This window comes from Corapipo altera, unplaced genomic scaffold (genome assembly GCF_003945725.1).
Source record: "Corapipo altera isolate COAL_440 unplaced genomic scaffold, ASM394572v1 71, whole genome shotgun sequence".
NCBI classification, from domain to species: domain Eukaryota; kingdom Metazoa; phylum Chordata; class Aves; order Passeriformes; family Pipridae; genus Corapipo; species Corapipo altera.
This window is the reverse complement of record NW_020884916.1, coordinates 5,686,022-5,710,943: the sequence shown is the minus strand read 5'-3', so window position 1 is coordinate 5,710,943 and position 24,922 is coordinate 5,686,022. Positions and strand designations below refer to the sequence as shown.

The 24,922-nt window shown below is 50.8% G+C and overlaps 1 protein-coding gene across 3 annotated transcripts in view; it reads left to right on the top strand.

The window, feature by feature from the left end:
* KIRREL3 (kirre like nephrin family adhesion molecule 3) overlaps positions 1 to 24,922 on the top strand; it is a 357,949-nt gene that overhangs the window by 53,932 nt on the left and 279,095 nt on the right. The window lies entirely within an intron of this gene.

Sequence of the window (24,922 nt, the reverse complement as noted above, 5' to 3'; positions counted from 1 at the left end):
CCTGAGGGGTGGCCTTTCCTCCAGGAGCCACGTGAGCAAACCTCCAGCCTCCCCCCCCAGCTCCACCTTATCTTTTATATTTTATTTTCCCTCAGCAGATGTGAAGATCGTGCTTTTGTCAGCTTTCCTCCTCCTCAAAGAAGGGAAGGAGCATTTGAAAAGAATATTAAATTCGGGAAGGGCTCACAGAAGGGAAGGGAACAAGTTTTCCCATCTCACATCAGAGCCTCATGTCCCACATTCCCCTCCTCGAGGCGGATCCTTTGCCTTGATTTCTTTACCTTTTTCTTTTCTGTCCTGACTCCTGGAATAATTAAGTTACCAGCAACTCTGTGTGTTTGGAGTTTTAAAGGCAACTTTTCTAGCAGCAGCATGAGTTCCCTTTGCCACAGCCCTGCAGTGGCTCGTTCCCTTGAAGATATGCAATCAGTACTTCTCCTGAACCCACTGATACACTTGGCCATCACTTAAATATCATTACAGGAAAGATTTCCATGAGATCACTGCACGTTACACTTTAAAGTTTGACTTTAAAAGAATGTCTGGGCTTTGCTAAAAGGCATTAGTAATGGGATTCTCTATCTTTGAGCTTAATTTATTCTGAAGAGAAAAAGGCCATTATCTTAAATCTTTTTTTCCCCTTTTCCTCCTCTTACAAAAAAAAAAAAAAAAAAAAAAAAGAAGAAAGGAAAAAGCAGCCTCTGAAGTCCAGTACTTATGGCAAAGCCATTGTTTGATTACTTGCTCTTTTCATCCTTGGGAGGGAGGTGAGTTTGGGGGAGGTGAGAGGCAACTGTGTTTTGGTGTCATGGCCCCTGCTGCTCCACAAACAATATATTTTCCAACCCCTCCTTCCCTTGACCTGCTTTGCCCCAGGATTAACAAGTTATGGGTTCATGCACCAGGAGAAAACCAGAGCTGATCCTGTGGGCATGCAGGAGACAGCAGAATCCTGGGATTTCTCAGTGTTAGCCAACAACTGCAGGCTGGGAACCTCCATCTGAAGGACTTTGTGGCAGATAAACCCTCCTTGGCAGGGCTCTCCTCAGCTGTGCCCAATATCTGAAGTGAGCACTTGTCCATGGATGTGTTTTCCATGTGGACACTGTTGGGAACAGCCGTTGGGTTCCGCAGGATTTGATTCCCATCAATTCTGTCAGAGCAGAGAGAGTCTCTGAGCCTCCTGTTATTACTGCTCAGCCAACCTTGAAATTTTAGGTGCATCCCAAGCCTGGGTTGTGCCTGTGCATCAAAACTGAGCACAAAGCCTTGCCTTGGGTTTAATTGCACCTGAGGCTGGGTCTGGCCTTGGATTCCAGCAGCCAGAACTCTTGGGTTAGGCCAGGAACAGCCCAAGCTCAGCCTCCTGCAGCAGGAGGTTGGGGGTTTTTTTATGAAACCGAGGAGCAAAACCACAGGAAAGGTTCAATTTCAAGTTTCCAATTCAGAGCCAAATGTGTCTCCCCAGCCTGGGGCTGTGAGCCTTGAGTGTGCTGAACTCTGGAGCCTGTGGGGCTGGAGCAGGGCAGAGCAGAGCCTTTGCCCCAGGGCCTGGGAAGTGTATTAACAGCAGCTGGCCTGCAGCTTGGCTGTCACTTCCCCATTTCACTGGAATTGGTTTCTGCTCTCTGGGGCCCCTGTGGGTGGGGGGAGGCAGGAGTGCATCCCTCAGAGCTATAACTGCTGGTGCCTGAGTTATAAGCTGAGCTGAGGATCAATTAGACATTAGGGACCTGGTAATGATGAGAATTAAATGAGCTTTTGCTGAAGTGTGTTGTGCTTCTGTTCATCTTCAGATGGAAACTGCTCTGAAGAGCACCAACATCTGCACAAATAATCTGTCTTCTGGAAAGCACATTGATCTCCTGTTTACATATGGGAGTGCTCTCCTGTTGGCTCTCCCGGGACAGCGAGCTCTGCTTGCCAGAATGTGAGATCTGATGGTTTTCCCTGGCTGGTCTCTGCACTTCACCTCCAGGTCCCACTGTGGGGGCATGGAGGGAGCAGGGTCCTGTGCCCAGGGCTCAGCCTCCCCCCAGGCTGGCCAGGCTTTGCTGTCCAGTGGTGTGGAACGTCTCTCTGGCTCCAGAAGGATGCTCCAGGTGCTCTGCAGGTGCAGGTGTGTGTCTGCAGGGAGTTCCCAGCTTTTGCCAAAGGTGCAAAGTGGTGTTTCTGCTGCCCCACTGCTTGGGGGGCTCAGTGAGCTCAGGATCCTGCCTGCCAGGATTGATGCTTTGAGCACCTTTTGTGTTGGTATTTGTTGATCCTTCACAGAATCCCCAAATCCCTGAAGTTGGAAAAGCCCTTCCAGCCCTTGTGACCCAGCCCAGAGTGTCACATCCAGTCATTCCTTGGACACCTCCAGGGTTGGGGACTCCACCACCTCTCTGGGCAGTCCCTTCTAGAGTCTGACAACCTTTCCAGTGAAGAAATTCCTCCTGATGTCCAACCTGACCCTCCCCAGTACAGTCTGAGGCCATTTCTCTCATCTTGTCCCTTGTTCCCTGGGAGCAGAGCCCGAACCCCCCTGGCTGGCCATAACTTTGTAACCCAAGGATTTGTTGAATCATTCAAGGTTTCCACTGCTTTGGCTGTTTTCTCATGGGTTTGGTCTTAAGCTTGGCTTAAACAGAATCCCAGAATGTGCTGAGCTGGAAGGGACCCACCAGGACCATCCAGTCCAACCCTCAGCACTCCACAGACCCATCCCCAAGAGTCACCCCCTGTGCCCCAGAGGATCAGCCAAACCCTCCTGGAGCTCTGGCAGCCTTGGGGCTGTGCCCACTGCCCTGGGGAGCCTGGGCAGTGCCCAACCAGCCTCTGGGGGAAGAACCTTTTGCTGAGATCCAACCTGAGCCTGCCCTGACACAGCTCCAGCCATTCCCTGGCTGCTGTCCCTGGTCCCCCAGAACAGAGCTCAGTCCCTGCCCCTCCTCTGCCCCTGCCCAGGCAGCTGGAACTGCAGTGAGGTCAGCCTTGGTCTCCTGACTCAAACCTTGGTCTCTTGACTCAAACAAGTGTCACTGGGGATCTGTAGAATAATGTTTAACTTGTGCAACTTGTACAGGTTGATGAGATTCCCCACAACAGCCCAGAGCAGTGGTTAAAGCAGTACCTGGTACTTTTATTCTGCTGTTTGAGCCCCTTTGCCTCAGTTTCTCCCCAGGCACAGCTGTACTAATGTACTGCCCTATTTCAATGTAGTTTTGGAGGTTAATTTATTTTTTGCAAGGCACTTAGCAGACATTAAATGTTACATAAATCTCGAGTATTGTTTATCCACCAGATGCATTGATTTGCAGAGTGTGGTCACATTGTCTGGATTTCTTTTTTTCCTTTAAAAATTTCAATCCATTAGAAAGGGGGAGGGGGAAGCCCTGTAGCCCTTATCCAAAACCAAATAGTTGCAGAAACAATGAGCTGCAAGTGGCTGATCAATGATAAGGCAAATGGGGCCAACTGAGCATCAGCTCCAGCCTCCAGTGTTGGTTCTTACTGGGCAGTCTGGGCTTGCTGGGATCGATGCCCAGGTGTGGTGAGCACTGCAGTGCCACATTTTCCTACTTTTTCCTTAGTTCCATGCCCCAGATGCTCCTCTGCTGCCTCTGGTTGCCCTTGGATATTAAAAGGAGCAGCTCATCTGCCACTGGGAAGATCCAATCCTCCCAGCAGTGTCATTTTTGCACCCCTGGCTCTGTTATCTCCCGTGGGACAGGGTGATGCCCACGGCATTTTTGGGGGTGCTGAAGGCAATAAATCCTGAGGGAGCAGTGGGGAAGAGCAGGGTGGCTCCTCCAGCTCCCTGATGATGCTGGAATTTCCTCTCTCAGGAGCAGCAGGACAGCAGAGATAAGTGAATGCTTTCTGTTGGATGGGGGGGCTGACAGGAGTGCTGGGGGTTATTTTTTGGCTGAGTGACACTGTAATGGCAAGCGTTGTGTCCTCCTCCATTTTCACTTGGAAAGCTAAGATGGAGTAAGCAGAGACTATCTGTCTTTTAGGCATGAAAAGGTGTCCCCTCCCCAGCTCCAATCAATCATAACTCTCCAAGAGTCATCGATTTACAGGCAGCAGCAAACCACCTGCTCTCTGCAGCCCTCAAGGGACTTTCTTTGGGTGAGGAACCTGAATTATGCAGTGGTGTGAGGCAGAAAGAGGCACAATGGGTGTAACCAACCACCTTGACCTGCTCCCGTGGCTTGCAGAGCCCAGCTCTGGTATCCCCAACTCTTCACTGCTCACCTCTGAGCTGAGACCAAGCACACTTGTTTCATGCACATCTGTGAAATCATGGCTTTGAGTCACTGGGATGGGAGTGGCTGATCCTGGGGGGACCAGGCCTTGCTGGTGGCCTCTAGTCCAGTTGATGGTTCAAGTGTTGGCTCTTCCTTGGAGCAGAGTCACCTTAATCCCCTTGGCCTGCTTATTTTCACTGGTGAGAGGGGGTTTGTGGTGTTTGCCCCAGGCCCCTGGGTGTCTCTGCCCTGGATTCTCCAGCCTGTGGTGAGCACTCCAGTTTTATCGTGGTGCACCCGTTTCCAAGACACGGAAAAGTGAAGAAGCAATTGCTTCTCAGCAAGCCAAGAAGCAAAAGGGGGAGGGGGGGTTGGATTTTGTTTGCTGGATGGGGATTCATGTTTGCAGAAGTGCTTTGAGGCTGTGGGCAGATGGAGCCGACAGAAGCACAGGGCGCTGTTGTTCTCCTCCGATGACAAGACGTGAAAGCCGAGGCTGCACTTGGAACAAACTCCCCCCAAATGTGGAGTGTGCCGAGGGTTTCAGAGCTGATCCACTCTTGAGCAGAGTGGCCCTTGTGAGGCAGTAGATTAGAGCAGGGAGTGTGTGCAGGAATGGGATCTCTCTCCTGCACTACACGCTCTCATTGTCCCAACCACATTTTGGTATTTGCCATAAGCCACGCGCTCTTATGAAAAACCATTTGCAAGATAAGTAAAGGAAAATGTAATCCCTGAGTGGAATGAAAGGTGCTTTGAAATGAATGGGGGATAATCCTTTTGTTGTCTGTTACAAATGCACTTTATTTCTGCATTATCTGAGCATGAGAATAGAGTGTTGGCTCAGCCAACAAATCCACTGCAGCCCCCTCTCGTCGCTGCGTCAGACCCGAGCGGCAGCGCCGGAGCCGCCTCTGAACTCCCCGAGGTCGGCGCTTGCAAAAAAAGGGCTCTTTTGAATTTCAAAATCCTGCTGGCGTGATTATTTTGGCGCTGGCAGAGTGCAGAGTCTGGGCTTAAGTCGTGCTAAAGACGCCGGTTGTGATTCAGGGAGCGGGCTGGGGGATTTAACTCTGCTACCTGCCCCTGCTTTGCCATCAGAACGGGGAGGGAAATCTGCCTAAATCGCTTTTAAAATCACAAAGCCCAACCTCTGCCCCAGGGAGTTTGTAGTTGGGGTCGAAGGATTTCTTCCTTCTGCTTTCAGTGTGTTTTTCTTTCTCTGGTTGATAATTTCTCTCAGCAGTTTCAAGCCCATTGATTTATGCAAGGAGATGCTTCCTTAGAAGGAAGAGTTGGCTCTTAGAGGGGGTCCAAAGGAGGCAACGGAGATGGGGAAGGACCTTGATTTGAAGCCGTGTGAGGACACTGAGGGCACTTGGTGTGTTCAGCTGGACAAGAGGAGACTGAGGGGAGACCTCACTGCAGTTCCAACTGCCTGGGCAGGGGCAGAGGAGGGGCAGGGACTGAGCTCTGCTCTGGGGGGACCAGGGACAGCACCCAGGGAATGGCTGGAGCTGTGTCAGGGCAGGCTCAGGTTGGATCTCAGCAAAAGATTCTTCTCCCAGAGGGTGGTTGGGCACTGCCCAGGCTCCCCAGGGCAGTGGGCACAGCCCCAAGGCTGCCAGAGCTCCAGGAGGGTTTGGCTGATCCTCTGGGGCACAGGGGTGACTCTTGGGGATGGGCCTGTGCAGGGCTGAGGGTTGGACTGGATGATCCTTGTGGGTCCCTTCCAGCTCAGCATGTTCTGGGATTCTGGTGACCCAAGCAGCCAGAAACCCAGGTGGGATCCATTCAGTCACTGCAGCAGAAAGGAAAGCTCAGAGCTCGAAGACTGAAGGCTGCAGTCTGAAACAGTAACAGCTATTTTCAGCTGATGTTGAAGTCCTTTAGTTACTGCAGGCATTGATTCTTGGGGACTGTAAAATGAGTCCCAGCATGGCTCCTCCTTGGTTTCTTAGTGAGTAACCAAAGTTCAGGAGATGTCATGAGATAAATTTGTTCATTCTGATTTTGTTGTCTGCCATACCCAGCCTGCAGCCAGCAATTCAAAACTTCATTACACCCTTCCCTCCCTCCTAGTTTGATGCAGTTTTCCATTGTGGAAAGGCTGGGAGAGCTGGGGGTGTCCACCTGGAGAAGAGAAGGCTCCAGGGAGACCTGAGAGCCCCTTGCAGGGCCTAAAGGGGCTCCAGGAGAGCTGGAGAGGGACTGGGGACAAGGGATGGAGGGACAGGAAAAGGGGGAATGGCTTCCCACTGCCAGTGGGCAGGGTTAGATGGGATATTGGGAAGAAATTCTTCCCCATGAGGGTGGTGGGGCCCTGGCACAGGTTGCCCAGAGAAACTGTGGCTGCCCCATCCCTGGAATTGTCCAAGGCCAGGTTGGACAGGGCTTAGAGCAACCTGGGCTGGTGGAAGGTGTCCCTGACCATGGCAGGGGGTGGAACTGGATAAACTTTAAGGTCCTTCCAACCCAAACCATGCTGGGATTCTGTTTCCATGGTGTACTAGAACAGGATGCTGATTACTTTTTTTTTTTGGTTTTGCTTGAGGAAAGTCCTTGGAAGTGAGGTCTGTCCTGCATTGAAAGTTGTTGCACATCTGGCAACCTGGGCAGTGTCTTTTCCTGGGTCCATTCCCAGCAACAATGGGAAGGCACGAGACAGAGCAGGGTCCCATCAGAGCCTGGCTGTGGCCTCCCTCACTCAACAGGCCCGGAGCATTCCCAGCATTCCCAGAGCCTACAGCATGGATGGTTTCAGTCTTGGAATAATCCAGTTGCTTTTCCTAAAACAATTATAGCTGCTAGAATTTGTCTTTGCAAGCACAGTAATAAGAGAATAGGAAATTAATTAAAAAGCTAATTATAAAGTCCGTGAACGTTGTTTTTAAATCTTTAGATGAATTTCCTTTTGCTGAATGCCACCTTTTCCAATTTATTCAGCTCTGGTGGTGGCAGGAGGTGGGGAAACTGAGGGAATGAAAGCACATCCTGATGGGATGCTGTGCTGGCTGCTAAGGGGATTAGAACATGTATGATGGAAAAGACACAGGAACAGCACTAAGCTGGCTGTAAGCCTGTTGTCTCCCAGCTTTTTCCACTACGAAGCACAAAGGAAAGTCAGGTTCTCTGCCTCCTGGAGTCTCATGCCATCCTAATCTCAAGCTAATCCCTTCAAACAAGCGTTTCTCTGCCCTTGGAGCAGGTTCGTCCCGGGGTCTTGCTTTCCTGGGAGCTCCGGAGCGCTGCAATTAATCGGGGTGCTTAGGTGGCTTCTCGAAGCCCATGTTATGCTCGGCAGCAATTTAAACCGAGTGTCCACTGGTAAATGGTGAGAAGCGCCCAGGGAAAAGCTGTGATGTTCCCATGCATAGCAATGGCTTCATTAGCATCCAGGCGATTACGCAGAATGCCTAAATGACCTTGCAGTCATTAGGAGCCAGGGATGTTATGACTTAAGTTTAGTGGGACTTGCATTACAATGTAAGATCTAATTAGTGTTACCTCTGCTAATTGCTACATATTGCTGAGGTATATAAAAATAACTGCCTGAGCGACGCCGGGGCCGCGGCTGTGCCCGCCTTGGAACAGGGGGAGAAGTTTCCTGCCATAATGAGCAGCAGCAGGTTGGTTACCTCTGTTGGCAGCTTGTTAATGCGTCTCTCGTTGTGTGTCTGAATGTAAAGGAGGTTTTCGCGTGTGGGTTGTGGCTGGTGGGTTCCCCGGTGTCCTTTGCCAGGCTGGTTCACACCGCCTGCAGTCTGGGGGTGAAACGGGAGAGCTGGTGGGGAGGATCCTGCAGGAATGGTGGTGGTGAGTTTGGCATAAAGCTGCTCCAAGGGCCTCACACGAGGCTGTGGCCACGGGTTTGGGGGCAGAGCCTTCACCTGGGCTGCTGCCAACAAATCACGGAAACGTAGAATTGTTCAGATTGTGAAAGACCTCCAGGATCATCAAGTCCATGGGGGTCGGGCCCTGCTCCCAGGAAACAAGGGACAGGACAAGAGGAAACAGCCTCAGGCTGCACCAGGGAAGGGTCAGCTTGGACACCAGGAGGAGTTTTTTCACTGAAAGGTTGTCAGACATGGGAAGGGGCTGCCCAGGAGGGTGGTGGAGTCTCCATCCCCAAGGATATGTGACACACAGTGCCCTGGACTAGGTGACAAGGTGGGGATCAGTCACAGCTTGGACTTGATGATCTTGGAGCTCTTGTCCAACCTTTATGATTCCATGTTCACCACTAAACCATGTCCTCAAGGGCCACATCCACCTGTTTTTTGGACCCTTCCAGGAATTGTGACTCCAGCACTGCCCTGGGCAGCCTGTGCCAGTGGCTGACAACCCTTTCCATGAAGAAATATTTCCTAATATCTGATCTATACCCCCTCCCTGGCACAACCTATAAAGGGAAAACAAAGGGAATAAATAATAAATGCTGAGGCTTTTATTCCCAAGCACCTGTGTGTCCTCTCCCCAAAGCTAAAACTTTTGTTCTTGGGGCTGAAGATCAGTCTGGATAAGTTAAGAATAAGAGATGGCTTGACCAAGGAATGATTTCTGCAGGAGGTTCTGCTCTGGGTATTTTCATGCATACAGGAAATCAATTACTCTCTTCATAAGGAGAATAACTTTGTTTTCAACCTGCCTTGCTGGTGAACAACACAGGTACAGGCAGGCTTGGAGTTCAGTGAGCAGACCAAAGTGTGTCAGGATCAGTTGGTGTGACCAGGACAGTTTTGTTTCTGCTGTAACATCAACTAGAAGGGTGGAGGGGGCTCCAACATCAAGGGAAACCACCGTGAACCTTGAAACCAGAACTGTGCCTTCCTGAATTGCTGCCTTCTGAACTTCTCAGCTTCACAACACTTCAGTTTTCCAGCTGCTTGCTTGGAATTTTTAGAATTTATTTTTTTTTGTTTGTGGTTTGGTTTGTTGGGGTTTGTTTTTTTTTCTTTCAACAACTGTGTTAGAAAAAAGGTTGTTATTTCAAGGTAATTATTTCGCTGATAATTACAGTGAAATCTTTGTTCTGTGTGGTCTTTAGTCCTAAGAAGGCATCATCAGAGCCAGACAGGGAGAGTTTGATATGCCAGACAATGTTTTTTTTGATATCTGGAGGGAAGTTACAAAGCAGGGGAGGGCGGCAGGCCCGGCAGTTTTCTGATGGCTCTGTCTAATGTGCAGTATCAGGGGACACCTCTCAGTTGTCTCCGCGGTGGCTCCTGTGCGCTTCAAACACGTGTGCTGGTAAATGCAGAAACCAGCTCCTGAATTAATGACTGCGGCTTCAAAGGACCCTCCACCCCTCCCCGAGCCGGAGATCTGAGGGCCATCCCGGAGTGGGTGACGTGCCTTTGAAAATTATGCAGCGCAAACAATAAACCTCGTTAAGTGAAGTCGCGAGAGCGGCACAGCAGCGACACCGGGACGGACACGGGGGACACACAGGGGGACCAGGGGCCAGGGCCGGGGCAGCAGCACCAAAACCTGTGGGTGGGAGAGCAGGGCCAGCTGAGGAGAAGGGCAAGGGCCAAGTCCTGCGCTGAGGTCACAACGATGCCATGGAACCCTCCAGGCTCGGGGCAGAGGGGCTGGAAAGCTCCCGGCAGAAAGGTCCTGGGGGTGCTGGGACAGCAGCTGAACATGAGCCCAGGGGGGCAAGAACCCCAAGGGCACCTTGGCTTGTCCCAGTGCTGGGGTGGCAGCAGGACCAGGGCAGTGCCCATCCCCCTGCTGAGGGACCTCCAGTCAGAGAATCAGAGAATCACAGAATCAGCCAGGTTGGAAAAGACCTCTGAGATCATCAAGTCCAACCCCTGATCCAACCCCGCTGTGGTTCCCAGCCCATGGCACTGATGCCACATCCAGTCTCGCCTTAAACACCTCCAGGGACAGTGACTCCATCCCCTCCCTGGGCAGCCCATTCCAATGGCTGAGCACTCTCTCTGGAAAGAATTTCTTCCTAATGTCCAACCTAAACCTCCCCTGGCACAGCTGGAGACCGAGTCCCCTTGTCCTACTGCTGCTTCCTCGGAGAAGAGCCCGACCCCCACCTGGCTCCCCCCTCCTGTCAGGGAATTGCAGAGAGTCAGGAGGTTTCCCCTGAGCCTCCTCTTCTCCAGCCTCAACAACCCCAGCTCCTTCAGCCTCTCCCCACAGCACTTGTGCTCCAGTCCCTTCCCCAGCTCTGTTCCCTTCTCTGGCCCTGCTCCAGCCCCTCCATGTCCTTCCTGAGCTGAGGGCCCAGAGCTGGACACAGCACTCCAGGGGTGGCCTCACCAGCGCTGAGTCCAGGGCAGGAATCACTTCCCTGCTCCTGCTGACACACTGTTCCTGAGCCAGACCAGGATCCATTGGCCCTCTTGGCCACCTGGGCACACTCTGGCTCCTGTTCAGCTTCCTGTCCATCCCCACTCCCAGCTCCCTTCCTGCCTGGCTGCTCTCCAGACACTCTGTCCCCAGCCCAGGGGGCTCCAGGGGGTTGTTGTGACCAAAGGGCAGGACCTGGCCCTTGGCCTGCTTGAACCTCATCCCCTTGGAATCAGCCCATGGATCCAGCCTGGCCAGGTCCATCTGCAGAGGGGGCAGTTCTGGGCCCCTCACGACAAGAGGGACACTGAGGGGCTGGAGCACGTCCAGAGAAGGGAACGGAGCTGGGGAAGGGTCTGGAGCAGCAGGAGCAGCTGAGGGAGCTGGGGGGGCTCAGCCTGGAGAAAAGGAGGCTCAGGGGGGATCTTCTCACTCTCTACAACTCCCTGACAGGAGGGGGGAGCCGGGGAAGGGGTCAGGCTCTGCTCCCAGGGAACAAAGGACAGGAGAAGAGGAAATGGCCTCAAGTTGCAACAGGGAAGGTTGAGGTTGGATATTGGGAAAATTTCTTCTCTGGAACGGTTGTCCAGCCCTGGCACAGGCTGCCCCAGGCAGAGATGGAGTCACCATCCCTGGAAGTGCTCAGAAAATGTGGATGTGGCATTTGTGGACATGGTTTGCTGGTGAACATGGTGCTGGGTTGACGGTTGGACTTGATGACCTTAAAGGGTTTTTTTGAAGCCCGTTGATTCTGTGATTCTGTGCCCATCCCCAGCAGGCTGTAGCTCCCTTCCAGGAGCTGTGGGATGCAGAAGTCAGGCAGAAGGAGCCTGGCTGTGATGTGGTACATGGGTGACTCTGCCAGTTGAGGAGTTTGAATGAGTTTCTTGTCTGCTGAGAAGAGTTGGGCAGTGCAAGGTGGAGCTGCTCCCCTGCTCAAGGTGGTGTGAGGAGGGTTTTCCTCAGCAGGGTGAAATCAGGGCCATGACAGGCAGCAGTGTCATGTAGTCTGTGAAATTCTGTGAAAGTCATGAATGTCTGTGAAATTCTGGTCCACCTCTAAGGTGGTGACAAGCTCAGTTCCACCACCACCTCCAAAGACATCCCACCCTCCCGCCAGGCACAGGGCCGGCTCGGCCGCCCCGACGCTTTGCCCGCTCTGAAACGAGGATTAATGAGTTCCTCCATCTGATACTTGTTTGAGATTCGCCATTTGGGTTCATTTGAAGCTAATTTTATTCTCCATGTCACCGGCAATTTATGCAGCGAGCGCAATTATTGGAGATGAGCGCCTGCCACAGCTGAAGGCTACGAGTGCCACTTCCTTGGATGCACGAGGAGAGGAGAGCTGGGGAATTGGGGCAGGGGGGTGTGTGTGAAAGAATATTAGAAAAATAAGCTTTCCCTACAATGCTCTCGGAGCTGATACGCACACCTTCATAAAAAAGTAATTTAATTTTCCCAGTGCGGCACGAAAAGGAGATCTAATTATCCACTTCTAAATTGCTTTCTTAATTTTTCAAAACACGGGCTTTTTGTTTATGCTTCGCTCGGAGGCTGCTGCGGAGCTCACCTCCATGTGGGGGTCACTGATAAAGCCACCTGGAAAGGCTCTTTCTCCTGATAGCAGGTGTTGGAGCTCCTAATGCACCACGTGGGCCTTTTGTCCGTGCCGATGGTGCTTCTCCACAGGCGACGGTGGGAATTTGGGAAGCAGCCCCGGAGCTTGGCTGGGGAGGTGCATCAAACGTGGGTTATTTTCTGGAGGTTTGCAGGAGTTTTGCTGCCTCAAAGCTCTGCCTTTTTGCTGCTTTCTGGGTTTCTGGGTCTTGCTTGGAAGCCTCGTGTCTGTTCTGCATCAGTATCAAAGACCATAATCCTCTGTAATGGAATTTCTGGAGTCTCCAAGAGATTCCCGCAGGCGCTGCCTTTTAGTCTGTTTATTTACCTTGTACCTGGACAATACTTTCTGGTGAGTCCCTGAAGGCCCCTGTTTCTGCAGGAAGCTCTTGTAAAAATCATCAGTTGGCGTTTGAGGGAAGTGTTTGAAAAACCTCCTGGTTTTGATCGTGTTGCCTCGTGCTCCTCTCCGCGCTTCGTGAATCCCTCACATGGATTTCCCTAAAGTTCAGCCAACAGGCTTGCCTTTGGAATTGGAAATGATGTGCACACACACCTTCTCTAATATTTATAGGATAAATGCTGAGCTGTACTGCAGTGATGATCGGGAGCTCCTGAAAAACAGGTCCCAGATGTTGGAGATGACACGACACCTTCAATTATTTACTGGCAACTGCTTTTCAATCTGCTGGTGCAGTTTGTGCTGTTCAGGTGTTCAGAGGCTCACAAAACCGGGGCTCTGCAGCCTCGAGAAGGCTCTGGGAGAGCTGAGAGCCCCTTTCAGTGTCTAAAGGGGCTCCAAAAGAGCTGGAGAGGGATTTGGGCAAGGGATGGAGGGACAGGACACAGGGAATGGCTTCCCACTGTCAGAGGGCAGGGAGAGATGGGATATTGGGCAGAAATTGTTCTCTATGAGGGTGGGGAGGCCCTGGCCCAGGTTGCCCAGAGAAGCTGTGGCTGCCCCTGGATCCCTGGAAGTGTCCAAGGCCAGGTTGGACGGGGCTTGGAGCAGCCTGGGACAGTGGAAGGTGTCGAGTGGAAGGGGAGTGGAATGAGATGAGCTTTAACCAAGCCAAACCAGTCTGGAGTTCTGGAATTCTATGAAAACAGTATGTCATTCACATTTTGAACTTTTTTTCTGTGTTGTATTCTGCTGTTAAACTCCCTTTTCTGTTCTCCTTGCCTTGGTGGGTCTGAGTTTTGCCCAGAAAGCTTTAGGGCTGAGCTTTTTTTATTCCCTGTTTGTCTCACTGGTACTGGTTTAATTTTCCCCCCTCCCCCCAAAATTTAAGGGCAGAGCTTTTAAAAATTTCAAAACCAGAGCTTTTCAGGTTATGTCACAGAATCCCAGAACGGTTTAGGCTGGAAGGGACCTTCAAGATCATCTCCCTGCTGCAGCAAGGGATGCAGAGGGGTCAGAATTGCCCCCCATCCCCAGCTGGATGCAGGTGGGTCACGGGCTGCTGTTGGAGCTGCTGTTCAGTGATGCTCTAATTAACTCCTGCAAACTTCAGAGGACCCAGCTAACTATAATTGAGAGATCAACAGAGGCTGCAATGAAGTTAGATGTGCATACTAATTACTGAATTATCTAACACCTGCTTGGGAGAGCAGCAGCACAATATAAATACATTTTGCACTGTAAAGGCCCCTGTAAGGAAGGCGAGAGAGATGAAGGGCCTTGTCAGACACATCTCAGATCCCTTCCCTGTCTGCAGCTTCCCGAGGCCTCATTTGCCAAAGCTCCAGCCTTTATTTTCAGGCTGGGTTTTGAGGCTGTCATGTAGCAGGCTCTCAACTTGCAAGGAGCCAATTAAGCAGCATTCCAGACATTAAACCGGGCACTCCCGAGCTGCTGGGGAAGGGGGTGAATCCACCAAGGACTCGCAGAATTCTTACAAGTTTTCCTGTCAGTGTCCAAATGACACTCAATTTGTTGGCAGCTCTCAAAGCTGCCTTAAAAAAAAAAAAAAAAAAAAAGAGTAAAAACAAAAATTAGGATTTGTTTTTCTGCGTCTGAGTGGCAAATACAAAGGTTCAGTATCCCAGGAATTAGTGCAGGGATCTGCTGAAGGGCTGTGTCCAATCACTCTTGGAACAGGGAGGAGAAACAAAGGAGGGGAGATAAAAAGCTGTTTGTTTTTTTTTTTTAAATGATATTTTTATTCCATTCCGTTGGTTTTTTTAATACTGATCTAAGGTGTGATTTCCACACCATCAGCTCAGTCAGCCATCACCAGCAGCCCTCTGAAGGCAATAATTTTCTGCTAAGCAATTTTGTCACTGGGCTGGAAGGATAAATGAAACCAACCTTTCAGTGCTGTGTCCAGCCTGGAACCAGCACGTGGCACATCTTCCCCCAACAAGTGGTTATTCCCTATTTTCCTCTGTTAAAGATTAAGGCAGATTCATGGGCTTTGCTATTTTCTCCCCTTTTTTTTTCAGTATATTTGCAGAAGTGGGACTCCTGGGCTGTTTTGATGCTTCAGCAGTCCTGTCTGTGTTTGTGATGGAGCTGGTTGGGTGCTTTCCTGTTAACTGCTCCATCCCTGCTGGAAGGCAGGAGCTTGTGGAACCTCCTGCTCTCGAAGCACTGCTTTTACTCATGGCTGATGTGAGGTACAAAGCCTTGAAACCTAAAACTCTGGCTGTCCTGAGCCAGAGCCAGATCAGTGAGTGGGTTTGAGGAGCAAACTTCAGGATGGAGTCACATCCCGAACGTGTTCTCCTGGGAAGACACACACAGCTTGCTGCCTTGTCCCACCAGCTCTCTCCTCTTGCTCCTGATCAAACGGCCTCATGTGCATCCACGTGAGGTATCTGGGCTATTTTGGAGCAGGGGGTTGTTAGAAATTCCCCTCTTGCTCCTCTTACATGGGATTATTGACTGCCTGTGCTGCTGAACTTCCCGCCCGCTGCCCTGAGCTGCTGCTTACTTGGAGAATCTTTTTGTAGCTGCAGTTGCCAAGCAACTGTCAGCTGTATTTCCAAGATGCTCAGACTGCCTTCAAGATGTTGGGATCCAAATGCTGCTGTTCCACTCTCCAAGATTACTGTTTTCCCCAGGCAGGGAGCTTTGGGAAGGCCAGGGAGTGTTCTTCCCTTATTTCCTTGGCTTTATTAGCATGTCTTCCCAAAGCTCTCTGTCCGCTCACCCCACGATAATCCCGCTGGTTCTGCCTTTCCCTGGGTGTCCCTCCAGCATGTCCTTGGATGCCTGGTATGGTACTGAGTGTGTAGAACTGGAAATCCGGGTGTTGCCTTTGTAACTAGGAAAAGCATTCCAGTCATCCTGGGTTTTACTTCTTATGGGGGAGGGGGGAAAGAAAAGAGTAGGAGCTAATTTTGGTAAGAGATAAAGATAAGAATTAAAAGAAAGAAAAGCTGGGGATGTAGGTTCAGATTAGATCTTAGGAAGAAATTCTTCACTCTAAGGGTGTGGTGAAGGTTGCCCAGAGAGGTTGAGGAAGTGTTAAAGACCAGGCTGAGCAACTTGGCCTAGTGGAAGGTGCCCCTGCCCATGGCAGTGGGGTGGAACAAGATGGTCTTTGAAGTCCCTTCCAACCCAAAGCATTCCATGATTCCATGGCTGTGTCCTGGAGCTGGTGCCTGCCATGGAGCAGTAGCTGTGGTGCTGCAGGACCCTCATCCAGCTCCGATCCTCGTGTGGGAACGCCGGCACTCGGGTTGTTTCTGCAGCAGCAGGAGCCTGGTGATGTCTCTGCTGCTCTGCCCAGAACGGGAGGGCCGGGGGGAAATTAGGAACCCGTCCGACTCTGCCTCCAGAAGTGCTCATTAGGCTCATTAGCAGCTCCCTCTGTCCGTGGCCACGCATGGCTCAGTTCACTTTGGAGCCACGTGGGTTAATCCAAGGAATGTCAGCTCCATCAGGTGCATTACAGGGACGGGGGCTGAGGGAGGGACCCTGTGCCTGTCACTCCCCCCAGCACCCGCTGCCACTCGGGCCGGGGAGCCTTCCTGCCTGTTTGCAATTTTATTTTCAGCTGTGATTGACATCTGGAGGCTCTGACATTCTCGGCACAAACATACAGCCTGTTATTATGCTTGCATTAACATTTTGATAAACACACAGTGCAGCACTGAAAAAGTAATTACATGTCATCACATCTCTGCCTCATCAAAGAAAACTTTGCTGTGTAATTGCTCCGAGATTTACCCAGGTACAATGTGCTGCTTCCAGCAAAGGCTCCTTTCTCTTGAAGAGCTTACATTTACCTTTTAAGAGGCACAATATCTTTTCCCCATGGGGCTTTCTAGGGCTAAAATAAACTCGGTGATATAATTTAGCTTTCCATAAATACACTTGGATATTAAAGCACGGTAGTCTTTGCATAATATTTATTTAATGCTCGATGTAAATATGCTGTGTATTATATGGGCAAAGCTATCAAGGGGAGTTTTGTGACGGCAGGGAGAAATAGAACATTGTTACCTGGCTCCTGCATTAGCAGAAGGGCCCTTTGCACTTATATTTATATCGGTACTTCTCACAATGACATCTAATTTTACAATAAAGTGAGCCTGGCTGAAGCGCCTCGCTGCAGATTCGAAAATATTGGCTATTTCCTCGCTTGTAAAGAACTTTTCTGATGGGTCTCTGAAAGAGGTATTATATGGAAGAATACAAATAATTTCAAGAGGGTTTTTTTTTCCCCCCCTTTCCTTCAGAGCCGAGTGAGGAAGGGAAAATCTCATTGATGTTCAGTCAGTAAATCTTGTGGGATAGATACTGAAAGACCTGAATAAAGGTAGAAGGAGAAACCAATGTCTGTGATAAAACAGGTGAAGTGGTCAATGGGACAATTGCTGGGTTTTTATTTAAGAGTCTCTGCTGGCCAAGGCAGATCCTTCCTGGCTGGATAGCCTGCATAATAAGAGCCTGTTTCTACTGCTGGCTGAGGGCATTTTATTCCTTTTGCTCAAATAGTGCTCGTTTGGACTCTGGAATTACAAGTTTTATGTCGTGTCCCCAGTTCTTATGGGACACTGTGCTGAACCCTCATATTTCCTGCCAGCAGGCAAAGTGTTGGATATTGTGTCTGTGTGTTTAATTCTCACATTCCAAGCTTTCTTCATTGGCTGGGGAGATGTGGAGGCTCATGCATTGCAAAGTGGTTGGTCTGATGCTGCTTCTGGAGTGGAGAATCAGTCTCTGGTTTGTTCATGAAGGAGTCTTAGGAACAAATCCTTTGAGATGCCTCTTCTGTCTTACTGTAGCAGTAAGGAAAATGAGTGAGGAATGGCCTTAACAGTCATTTCTTTCCATTTTCTGTCCTCTGCCTTTAGCAGGGCTTCTGTTTCCAAAGGAAAATATCCCCATTCCTTCTGCAGGAACATAGTTTCTCTGCTTTCTTCTAGAAGCATAAGGGGAATGATGTCTAATGCTCTTCCTCTTTGGCCACCCTGCCTCCAAGGGGGTCAGGAAGAATTATTAAGGATCATGAAGGTTGGAAAAGACCTTCAAGATCACCAAGTCCAGCTGCCAACCCACCTCCAGCCCCCTGTTCACCACTAAACCAGGTCCTCAGGTGCCACATCCACGTGTCTGTTGAACCCTTCCAGGGGTGGTGACCCCCCCACTGCCCTGGGCAGTCTGTTCTGATACTTTACAACCCTTTCCATGAAGAAATTTTTCCTAGTATCTAATCTCAACCTGTCCTGGCACAACCTGGGGCTCGTTCTTCTCGCCCTTCAGTCTGAGCGCACGGCTGCCAGGTGGGGCAGGAACTGTGCCAACCTTAATGCTGCCACTGCCTGAGTACATTGGTTTCTCCTAAAAAACAATTCCCTTTCCTCCCTGGGGCAGGTGCCAGCTCTAAGAAGTGTCTGACATTGTACAAACAACCCAGCACCTCCCGGGCTTGGGATCCCTCCAAACCCCTGCCCTCTGGGGGGAATCCTTTCTCCAGGAGATGCCAGCAAGGAATGAAGAGATGGCAAGAGGAGTGTGGGCTCCTGCTCAGCAGCAGCTCCAGGCTCCAGTGCTGCTGTGTGTGCTGGCCAGGGAGCTCAGCATCCCTGACCTTGCTGGGACATGGCTGGTGGAATAGGAAGCATTAGAGACAGGACAGCAGCATTCCCAAGTGTGTTTAATGGTTGGATAATGTGATGTTAGTGTCTATTAATCCTCTAAGGAGCTTGGATTAGCTCAGCTTTAGCACCAGACTGGCTCAATGTGCTAACAGGATGCAGCCAGGCTTGTGCTGGGAACATCTGTATCTGACATCTGTATTATTATGATTAGAGGCTTGTGGCCTATATAGAGTATCTATGAAATTAGATCTGGTATTATGCCTTGGGAGCAGCTGGGAGAGGTTAATTCCCAGGACTTGCTGCTAATGACTGCGGGAAGGGCTGGAGGAGTGACCCCGGGGATGCTCAGGATGTTGCCATGGGGATGTGTGGGGATGCTCTGGCTTGGGATGCACTGGATTGGTCCTGGGAGGTTGGCAGTGGCTGGGGGAGACCCCCAGGGCTGCCCTGAGTCTGTCACAGACAAAAACCGTCTGGGTGTGTTTGGACAATGCTCTCGGGCACACGGGGGGATGTTTGTGGTGTCCTGTGCAGGGCCAGGGCTTGGACTGATGATCCTTGGGGGTCCCTTCCAACCCAGGACATTCCATGAATTAGGGCACAGAGGGGTCTTTCTGGCATTGCACTTGACCTTCTGCTTTCTTGCCTTTTGTGGGGAATTGCCCCCTGGGTTTTAACCTTTTCCATCCCAATGGATGCCGTGAGCTCCTCCTTTGTCCAGAAGCATCCCAGTGTCACCCCCCCAACGTGCAGCTTCATGGATGTGAGGAGTTGAGGGAATTCATTGTCTGTGGTGAGACCCCCCCCTGCAGTGCTCTGTCCAGCTCTGGGGCCTCCAACACAAGGAAGATGTGAACCTGTTGGAGCAAGTCCAGAGGAGGCCACAGAGCTGCTCCCAGGGCTGGAGCCCCTCTGCTCTGAGCCAGGCTGGGAGAGCTGGGGGGGTTCACCTGGAGAACAGAAGGCTCCAGAGAGACCTCAGAGCCCCTTCCAGAGCCTAAAGGGGCTCCAGGAGAGCTGGAGAGGGACTGGGGACAAGGGATGGAGGGACAGGACACAGGGAATGGCTTCCCACTGCCAGAGGGCAGGGAGAGATGGGATATTGGGAAGGAATTCCTGGCTGTGAGGCTGGGGAGGCCCTGGCACAGGTTTCCCAGAGAAGTTGTGGCTGCCCCTGGATCCCTGGAAGTGTCCAAAGCCAGACTGGAGCAACCTGGGCTAGTGGAAAGTGTCCCTGCCCATTGCAGGGGGTGGGAATGAGGTGAATTTTAAGGTCCCTTCCCACCCAAACCATTCTGGAGTCTGTGATTTGGGCAGCAGAAGCCCCTGGCTGTTGTTTTCCAGCAGGACACATCCACGCTGACGTAGGAACCCCGTGGCTGCAGGTCCCAGGTGCCATCCTGTCCTGTCCCTGTTTATTGCATTACTTATCCCAAGGAGCCGTTGCCAGTGGCTCACAATTCCTCTTCATCTTTCCCGTCCTTACCCATTTGCTTTCAGAACATTTACATTTAAATGTGTGTTTCTGCAGAAACTTTACAGGAAAGCAATGCTGGACTGAAAAAAAAAAAAAAAGACGACTTTAAAATCCATTTTTTATGCTCTTTCATACTCTATTGATTTTGTTTTTCTCATTTTTTCTTATAAAGAGGAGGTTTTCTAATACATTTTTCAGAAATAAAGGAGTCAGCAGTTCTACCCTCCTAAAGCAATAGTTATTCACCAAGATTATAAACAGAATTTTGGAGGGAGGACTATTTATATAAATTTCCCTTTTCAATAAAATGAATATAGTGAAGTGCAGGCAGCTCCAGAGAGGGGTTCCCAAGAGGAGACTTTGGAGGGAGAAATCCACTCCCTCTCGTGGACTGTGAGGGAGGGACAGTGGGCAACGTGCTTTGCTTTCATCAGATCACAGAATGTCCTGATTTGGGAGGGACCCACAGGGATCATCCAGGCCAACAGACACCCCAACAATCCCACCCTGTCCCTGAGATCATTGTCCAAACCCTCCTGGAGCTCTGGCAGCCTTGGGGCTGTGCCCACTGCCCTGGGGAGCCTGGGCAGTGCCCGACCACCCTCTGGGGGAAGAACCTTTGCCTGAAATCAGAAGAATATTGCCTGCCAGACTTCAACTTGCATGGGATGGTCCCTGAGCCTTGAGCATCATCCTGGAGAGGGTTGATTTTCTCCCAGTTCCATCCCCATGAGGATGTTGTGAGTGTTCCCCAGCCCTGCCCACCCGGGGCTGGCAGTGGGGAGGGGTTTGATCTGATCTCGAGTCCCGGCAGAGCTGCAAGTTAAACTGAGTGCTGTCCACCTCTGGATGATTTGGGGAAACTGCCTCCTGAAAGGTAAGACATTGGAGGATTGAAGTGGTTATACTTCAAGTTTCAAGGAAAATTCACCAACTAAAAGTGTTTTTGTTTTCCTTTGTTGCCATCCCCCCGTGCTCTGAACTGCCAGAGCTCCAGGAGGGTTTGGCCAACTCTCCGAGCACAGGATGGGATTGTTGGGGGGTCTGTGCAGGGCCAGGAGTTGGACTGATGATCCTTGTGGGTCCCTTCCATCTCAGGGTGTTTAGGATTCTGTGCTATCACACTTTGCCCATGGGTGGGAGCGGGTGAGGGCAGAGCTGGAGCCTCTCCTGGCTCCCCTTGACGAGCCCCTCGTAGGCAAAAATCAGTTTTCTCTTGTCCCGAGGCCAAAACTTATTTGCAAACACTGGGTTGCTGCAGTTTGACATCACTGATGTCCAGAATTCCAGTTCTTGGTTTGAAATGACTGTTTTCAAATGCTGTTTGTGTTGGTCTTTTTGAAGAAGGGGAGAGGGGAAAAAAAAAAGATGACTTGCAGCATGTCAGAGTTACTGAGAGGAATTGCTGCCACTGGCTGGGCTGCCTAATCTCCCAGGGTTTTTTTTCCAGTTAGAGTGTTTCAGAAATGTTGATAGTGTTGGATGGTGTTTTTGCATTTGTGAGCACCATTAGTTTTGCTGCCTCTAGAAAAAACAAATCACAGAACCTCCCTGTAGCTGCATTTTGCTGCAGATAAACATGTGTCTTGGTTAAGCTCCTGGAGTCTGTGAGGAGCTGCCAATGAGAGTCAATAATATGCTCTTTTATATAAAACCTGCCCTCTCAGTTTGGTGGAAAACAAATGGCACCACATCTACTAAATGCCAAAAGTTTGGCTCAGAGGCTCAGCTCCATTTTTTCGTGTGTTTGGCTCTGTGAATATTGAGCCAAGGGGCTGCCAGGCCTGGGTCAGACAAGGGAGGACCCTCGTGCCCTTGTGCTCCCACCTTGGGCACTTGCAGCCGCAAAGACTTGGGCAAATAATGCAATTTTTGAATTATATCTCATGTTCCACAGGGGTTTTTTTTACCATTTTCATACCGCTGCTATTATTAACAATATTAATTGTTGCTATTAATAATATTGCTGGTTTTATTTATCATGATTTTTGCTTGCCACGTGGCTCTGGAATTTCATCCCTCTTCTCTGAACCTCTGCAGTCTCTCCCTGCTTCCTGCTCTGCCTTTCCACCTTCTTGCTCAGGGTTATTTCCTCCTCCCCTATTTTTGTGGACCAAAATGTCTTTGCCGAGTGCAGGAACCTCCCCTTTCTATTCCTCCTTGTTCTTTGTCATCTCGTACAATGGAGCTCAATCAAGCCCCTGGTGCTGGATCCTGTCTGGGAGGCACAAAACAATTAAGGAGGTCGAGTGTGAGAAGCTCTGGCCCTGTGTCTGTGTTGGCTCCAGGGCAGCAGATCCTTGTGCCAAGGGCAGGGGAACAGAACCCACCTGGGCAGAGGTGAAGGGGACAAAAACAGCTCTCAGCAAAAGGAGGCTCAGTAAATTTGAATCACAAACCTTGGAAAACAAGGCTGACAACATCTCGTGATTCAAGAAATTTGGACCCCTGTCCTGAGACCTGTTGATGTGCAACCCTGAGATATAAACCTGGCTCCAAGAAGAATTAAGAAAGGACTTTTTGAGATGATTGTTAAAACCATGTCTAAACCCCTGTAATCCCTCTGTCCCCCATGTAATCCTACTTGAAGGAAAATTAACTATTTGGATATTGCAGTAAAAACTTGTGGAACTCCCCAATTAACATAGGTTGTCCACTTCATCGACATGTCCAGCCCCAGAAGCCTTTAAAATTGTGTTCCCATGTTCAATAAAGCATTCCAGTTTCCCCACACTGGAATCATGTCTAGCTTTTATTTTTCAGATCGCCACTCAAAGGGGCTGTGCCAGCCCCTGCTCCTGAATTTTGGATTTATGACTCCTAAGAAGGTGGTGGTGGTGACCTGGAGCTCCTGCAGAGCCCCAGGCTGCCTTTGCAGTGGGGCAGGAAGGGCTCTGAGGGTCCTGGTTGGGGGCAAGCTGTGAGTCAGCAGTGCCCTGGCAGCCAAAGGGGCACCGTGTCCCAGGGGGCACCAGGCCCAGCATCCCTGGGACAGGGGGGGATTGTCCTGCCCTGCTCTGCCCTGGGGTGGCCTCACCTCCAGTGCTGGGGGCACTTGGGGCACCACAGTACAAGAAAGATCTGGAGCTGTTGGAAGGAGTCCAAAGGAGGGACACGGAGCTGGGGAAGGGTCTGGAGGGGCCACGGGGGCTGAGGGCATCTGGTGAGTTCAGCTGGAGAAGAGGAGAGTGAGGGGAGACTCAGTGGGGGCTGCAGCTCCTCCCGAGGGGCAGCTCCAGCTCTGCTCTGGGGGAGCAGGGACAGCAGCCAGGGAATGGCTGGAGCTGTGTCAGGGCAGGCTCAGGTTGGATCTCAGGCAAAGGTTCTTCCCCCAGAGGCTGGTTGGGCACTGCCCAGGCTCCCCAGGGCAGTGGGCACAGCCCCAAGGCTGCCAGAGCTCCAGCAGGGTTTGGACAACGCTCTGAGGGACAGGGTGGGGTTGTTGGGGTGTCTGTGCAGGGCCAGGAGTTGGACTGGATGGTCTTTGTCAATTCTAATTATCTAATTCAGGATATTCTGTGATTCCAGGATATTCTGTGTCTGTGCCCTAGTTTGTGCAGAGGAGGCCAGTGCTGTGTCTGGATTAGCACAGGGCAGGGGTTTGAATTGTCATTTTGCTAAGAAAGCCCTTGGAGACGCCTTCCCTCTGTCCCTGGGGGATCTATCCTTTTAATTTCGTTCCCATCTCCTCTTCCTCTCCTCTCAAACCTGCCCATGCCCCAGAGTAACTGGCAGTGAAGGGCGTGGAGGTGTCCCATGGGAATATCGCCTTCCTACGTCCCATTGGATTCATTAATAACAACATTATGTTCCCATGTTTTCCCCTTGTATTATTCTATAGATCATTTTTATTATGTAGATACAAACCCTTTGATATTGTAATTGTGAAGTGCACGTTATGAAGACAAATGTGTTTGGCTTAATGAGAATGGATTGCCAATAAAAGCTGAAATAGAGGAAAGCATTTTATTATTTTTTTTTTTAGCATTAGCCTTCATAGAAAGCACTGTCAGACAGGGCATTCCACACAAAAAAAAAAAAATGGGATGCAAAGAGTCTGTTTAGTCTGTTGATAAAGCATTGACTTCCTGAGCGTTGTGACTATTTGATTAAAAAAGAAAAAGGAAAAAAAGCCATCTGGGATGGCTGTAAGGCCAAAAACATGGGGGAGAAGATGAAGTGCAGCATGATGTGCACAGCAGAGGTGGAGCTGGCTCACAGCTGGAAACCTGGAAGCCCTTTTGGAGGAACTCATGGGTTTGGACAACGCTCTCAGGCACAGGGTGGGATTGTTGGGGTGTCCTGTGCAGGACCAGGAGTTGAACTCGATGCTCCTCGTGGGTCCCTCCCAGCTCAGGATATTCTGTGATTCAGTTGCTTTGTCCCAGTGCTGGGTGGCTCTGTGGGACTCCCCTGGTGGTGCCAGGAGATGTGTTGCCTTTCCAGGCCTCCAGAGAGGAGAAATACTTATCCCACAGAAAGGTTCTGTGGGGATTTAGGACCATCAAGTTGATTAGTTGATTTAAGGAAAGGCTGAGAGAATGGGGATTGTTCAGCCTGGAGTAGAGAAGGCTCTGGGGTGACCTAATGGTGGCCTGAAGGAGCCAACAAGAAAGATTGAGAGAGACTATTTGCAAGGGCATGGAGGGACAGGACAAGGGGGGATGGCTGCACCCTGACAGACAGTAGGGTTAGATGGGATATTGGGAAGAAATTCCTGGCTGTGAGGGTGGGGAGGCCCTGGCACAGGTTGCCCAGAGAAGCTGTGGCTGCCCCGTCCTTGGAAGTGTCCAAGGCCAGGTTGGATGGGGCTTGGAGCAACCTGGGCTGGTGGAGGGTGTCCCTGCCCATGGGAGGGAGTGGGACTGGGTGATCTTTAATGTCCCTTCTAACCCAAACCATTCCATGATTTCAGTGGCCCTCAGACCTGTATTAACCTCCCTGCAGTGGGGGGAGCATCCCTGTTCCTCCTGCTTTGCAGACAGAGATGGCAGCTCTGGCTGCACTAAAGGAAGGACCCAGGATTTGCAGGTGTGGAAGGACTTGCTGGGTGTGACTGGAACACTGCAGGGGAGAAAACACCCCCTGGCCAGCTGGAGACAGAGGAGGGCAGGATCTCAGCACCTGAGCAGGGTCAGGGCTGTTCTTCCCCTGAACTCAGCAAACCAGAGCAGTTTGCACAGAGGAGGGAGGCCTGGCCACAGGCACACCTCCCTGGCCACAG